We start from the raw sequence: 6,000 nt of genomic DNA, 5'->3' as shown, positions 1-6,000 counted from the left end.
CCACCCCTGCTATGTGCCTCTGGTGAAAAGGCAACCTGTGACCTCAAGGACAGTGAGGAGATGGTCAGGGGAGGCCTATGAGACACTTCAGGGATGTTTTGAGGTGACAGACTGGGATGCACTCTGTGAGCCACATGGAGAGGACATAGATGGACTGACTGAGTGTATCTCAGACTACATAAACTTCTGTGTGGACTGCACTGACCCAGCAAGGACTGTTCAGTGTTACCCAAACAACAAACCGTGGGTAACAAAGGACATCAAGAACACCCTGAATACAAAGAGGAGGGCTTTCAGAGCTGGGAATAGGGAGGAGGTGAGGGCCATTCAGGGGGACCTGAAGGTGAAGATCAGGGAGGCTAAGGAGAAGTACAGGAGGAAGAACAACATGAGGGAGGTCTGGAGCGCATGAGGACCATCACTGGCTTCAGACCAACTGGCAGCAGAGGAGTTGAAGGCAGCATGGACAGGGCCAACAAACTCAATCTATTGTTCTATCAGATTTGATGCTCCTGCTCCCGCCCAACCCCCCATTAACACAACTGCTGTCTCACCTCCAACCCCTCTACTTCCCCCCCCCCCCCCCCTCACTGTCCCTTGCCCTCCTCCTGGGAGAGCCCTACCTCCCCCTCCTCTAGCCCTCCGGTTAACACCTCTCTCCAGCCTGACACCCCCTCCCCCTACCCCACCTGTGACCTCTGGGGGCCTCACTGCTGACCAGGTGAGAAGACAGCTGACCACACTCCACTCTAATGAGGCTGCAGGCCCTGATGGTATCCATCCTGGGGTGCTCAAAGCCTGTGCCTCTAAGCTATGTGGAGTCTTTAACCATGTCTTCAACCTGAGCCTTAGTTTCCAAAGGGTCCCCGTGCTGTGGAAGACATCTTGGCTCGTTCCTGTGCCAAAGACGCTAAGTCCCAGTGACGCCAAGGACTACAGACCCGTGGCACCTACCTCCCACATTATGAAGACCCTGGAGAGACTGGTTCTGGAACAGCTGCGGCCCATGGTGAGACCTCTCCTGGACCCCTCCAGTTTGCCTACCATTCCCGGTTGGGAGTTGAGGACGCCATCATCTTCCTGCTCAACCGCATCTACGCCCACCTGGACAAGCCGGCGAGCACGGTGAGGGTCATGTTTTTAGACTTCTTCAGTGCTTTCAACACCATCCGGCCGGCCCTGCTGGGTGAGAAGTTGACAACGATGCAGGTGGATCCCCCCCTTGTGTCCTGGATTGTTGACTGCCTGACTGGCAGACCACAGTATGTGCGCCTGCCACACTGTGTGTCAGACAGCGTGGTCAGCAACACCGGGGCCCCGCAGGGGACTGTCCTCTCTCCCTTCCTCTTCACCATCTACACCACAGACGTCAACTACCACACAGAGTCCTGCCATCTTCAGAAGTTTTCTGATGACTCTGCTGTGGTTGGATGTATCAGCGAGGGGGACGAGGATGAGTACGGAGCTGTGGTGGGGGACTTTGTCACATGGAGTGAGCAGAACCATCTACAGCTCAACGTAGCAAAGACCAAGGAGCTGGTGGTGGATCTAAGGAGAGCCAAGGCAGCATTGAGCCCTGTTTGCATCCAGGGGGTCATTGTGAACATTGTGGAGGACTACAAATACCTGGGAGTGCACTTAGACAATAAACTGGACTGGGCCAAGAACACTCAAGCCCTTTACAGGAAGGGCCAAAGCCGTCTCTATTTTCTGAGGAGGCTGAGGTCCTTCAACATCTGCAGGACAATGCTGAGGATGTTTTATGAGTCTGTGGTGGCCAGTGCTATCCTCTTTGCTGTTGCATGCTGGGGCAGCAGGCTGAGGGTAGCGGACGTCAACAGACTCAACAAACTGATTCGCAAGGCCAGTGACGTTGTGGGGGTGGAGCTGGACTCTCTGTTGGTGGTGTCAGAGAGGAGGACGCTGTCCAAACTACATGCCATCTTGGACAATGTCTTGCACCCACTCCATGGCTTGTTGCTCAATCGCAGGAGCACTTTCAGTGATAGACTCATTCACCCAAAATGCACCACAGAGCGCCACAAGAAGTCATTCCTGCCTGTGGCCATCAAACTTTATAACTCCTCCCTCTAAATGTCTGACACGCAGACACTTAGAGAGGTTGAAACTGGACAATGTTATCTGTATTATCTGTTTTGTGCAATAACACTGGCCTGACGTGTGCAATAAATTAATCAATAAAGTATTTCTGATTCTGATTCTGATTCTGATTACCACTCTGTACATTCCCTTCATTACACCAATTATAGTTCCACGTACTACTGGTGGAGCATACAGTATGCACAAATGCCAGTTTCTGCAAACACAACAGAACATCAACCAGATCAAGAAGTGGAAATGGAACCAGGCACGTACCTGACGGGGTTGCAGGAAGACCGCAACGTACACACACAACAGGACCCGAAGAAAGAAAATAAACAGCATAGGGTGAGATAGATGGACCCTCTTGAGTCTCACGTCTTGCCTGGTTGATAGGGAATATTTAAGTCTTGGTTCAAAGCCCACATATACTGTACGTGTTCTGTAATTTCTTACAATACTGTTTACTAAATTCCTTTATTAAATATGTCATTGAGTCATTTCAGTGCACAGGTTAAGGATCAACAAACACACAGAAGAAGGGCTAAATAGGGTCTGAAGGTCCAGAACTGAGCAAAATCCTCCTCACACACACTCAATAACACCTTGTCGTCCTCCCCACCGAACTGAACACACTTTATTGGCTTAGAATTACGGCAACAATCGCCAAATGTTGCAACCTAGAAGTATTATTTTACACTTTTGTAATGTCCTAAAATAGACTTAGACTTATGTTAGAGATTGCGTTATGATTAATGCTGCTAGATTGTGTGATGTGGAGTTCAAATAGAGTTCAAATGCTGTCTGCTTCTATCTTAACAGCTTCTATATATGTATCTATGTATGGCTATGACCTTCGCAAAACAGGAACATCATATTTGAGTTCCCGTGTGTGTGTGTGTGGGTGGACACAGGCTGCACACTCTGCAGCTTGTGTTCCTCAAGAGGTATCCCCAATTCATCCAACTGCCCATGTCAACACACTCCAGACATGACTGTTGCCACTCCCACGTTGTAAATCCTTGCATTGTATCTCGCTTCGCTCATGCAATAATCAAACTGCACCCGGGGAAGAAAGTTAGAGTCGGTTTGGAGATTGTCAGAGGTGACACTCAGCCTTCTCTCCTTGCAGCAAGTAAAAACTTCCTATTGTGTCCTGTTGTCTGTTGAGAACTGGAAAGAGGGTCTTGGTTGACAAACTTGACGGGTAACTGCCAAATTACCTGACAACTTATCTTTATTAATACTTTTGGGATGACTCCCGCAAGGAAATTGAAATTTCTAGCAACAGTTTTCAGCAAGAAAAGGAAAAACTACAGTATAGAGATATATAATAATAATTATTATAACAATAATAATAAAACCTCTGGCTATAAAAAGACATTTACCATAAATTATCAGTAAAGTGTCAAGTGTCAAGTCAAGTGTTAAATAAATAACAATAAATTGTGTCCAGGTATTTAAAATAGGGATGTGCTCACAATTCTGTAGGGAAATCCCTGTAATTTCATTGTAATTTTATTTGATACATATACTAGATACTATTTGATTAGATTCATGTTACTGAAATGTTAAACTTCAGTGACTATGATGTTATAAGCCAGCGCAGCAGCCGAGGACAGAGCTGAAACAAGCGAAGGGAACGTAAGCTACGTCGCTGATGTTTGAAGATTCGATGTTGCTTTGGGTAAAAAGGTGATTCCGACAGAACTGGCAAAATAAAGTTTCAAAAGAGAAGACGGAGTCTGTTTTAAGAGTGCAACGTAAACATGTTCGCTTGCCTGGTCCTCTATTAGCAAGGTTAGCATGATAGATAGATAGAGATAGATAGATAGATAGATAGATAGATAGATAGATAGATAGATAGATAGATAGATAGATAGATAGATAGATAGATAGATAGATAGATAGATAGATAGATAGATATTTATTGATCCCAAAAAATGGGAAATTACGGTGCTACAGCAGCACACGTACATAAGTCACACAACACAAAATATAAATATAAATGAGACACTAGGAAAATATATACATACATACATACATACATACAGTATACATGCAATAATAATAATATTTAATAGGAATAAAATATAAGAACAAAGATATAAGAACAGATATTTAAATATATACAGGATAGGAAAACAAAATGTGTAACTGTTTAAATGCTAAATGTATGCTAAAATGTAAATGAATCAATCGTGCAGGTTGCCCTTAGTGCAATATTGTGGTGAAGGTAATGTAACTCAAGACATGATTTTTATTCAAGCTGTCAAACAAGATAATTGTGTTCCATCAGGCCAAGCAAAAAAAATCTCCCAAAGTCTCCCGCACAGACAAGCAAGCAGGGGAAGTCACAAGATAAGTATTATCCTATTATCCAGATGAAACAGAAAACAACCTGTGGAATGCTTTGAGCTTTTAGGAAATAGTAGCACTGCAACATTGATAGATAGATAGATAGATAGATAGATAGATAGATAGATAGATAGATGTTTCTTGATCCCAAGAAAAATGGGAAATTCCGGTGTTACAGCAGCAAAATCAGTCACAAAGCACAGAATATAAATATAAATGAAATACTAGGAAAAATATACATATATACAATATACATGAAATAATAATATGAATAAAATAAAAGAACAAAAATGTGCAACTGCTTAAAGAATATGCTAAGATGTATGCTAAATGTAAATAAACCAATTGTGCAGGTTGCACAATTGTGCAGTAGTGTCCAAAAGTCTCATCTAGCACCCAGTGATGACATGTTAAAAAGTGTTATTGCCTGTGGTATTTATGATTTTCTGTAGCGGTCCATGAGTCCATGGCGGACTTAGCCAGGACCAGTTGGAATCACTTAGTAACCAACTCGGGTACTTTAGCTGTACAATTCAATGAGAGTACACGAATGTTGAAATTACATAAAATGCCTGTACAAGTTCAGTTCAAGAGTGTATGGCTGCAGCCTGGAGCGTCCCATGTCATCCGTCCCGTCTCATGCGGTCCCGTCTCGTGTCCAACGGTAAATCCAGAGGGTCAAAAATATGAAATCGCGAATAATTTTCCAGATGGAGTCACGGGTAAATTCGAGACTACATTCGTTGCAATTAATTGAAAAAACGTTTAAAAAAAATTATTATTTTGTATGATTGCAGTTACTGTTTAGTTAAAAAAAAACACCAGATATTAAAAGTATTTTATTCATTTGCATGCGATTGAATAATTTTTGTTTTTGTTTTTAACTAAACATGTCTGTAAGATAAATGCAGACTATCACACTGATGAATAAAAAAACATTTAAAGTATGTGTCCGTCTATAAAATAAATGCAGATTATCGGCAAACTAAAAGAATCCTTCTGCCATCCCAGAGTTTCTACTTTTCAAAATAAGAGCTTGCAGCTGGAATAAAATACCATATGACGCTTCAGGCTGCAGCCATACCCGTATCGTTCAGTTTGTCAAACATTTTTTCAAGAATTTTTATTTACTGTTTCTCTCATAAAGTGTCACTTGATTTATGGAAACAATCTTGAATTATACCAATATCTAAAAACAAAGCCTTTGAGTGTATGAATGATCAAAGACCAGTGGCTCTTACCTCCATAGCCATGAAGGTATGTGAGGAAATCATGTTAAATAGCCTGAAGCCCCATGTGGAGCTGTAACCTGACCCCTGCCTATTTACTTATCAGAAGGGGAGAGGGGCGGAGGATGCTATTGTCTGTAAATTGGACAGTGTCTATGCTCACCTGGATGCAGGGGGACGGTGTGTGAGAATTCTGTGCCATGATTTTAGTTCAGTGTTCAATACGATACAACCATGCATTCTTAAATAAGCTTTTGATGATGAAGGTTCCAGGCGTTTTCATCTAGTTCATTTTAAACATTTTAGAAAACAG

The sequence above is a fragment of the Etheostoma spectabile genome, chromosome 8 (assembly GCF_008692095.1).
Source record: "Etheostoma spectabile isolate EspeVRDwgs_2016 chromosome 8, UIUC_Espe_1.0, whole genome shotgun sequence".
Lineage (NCBI taxonomy): Eukaryota > Metazoa > Chordata > Actinopteri > Perciformes > Percidae > Etheostoma > Etheostoma spectabile.
The sequence above is the reverse complement of the archived record's forward strand: the minus strand, read 5'-3'. Positions refer to the sequence as shown.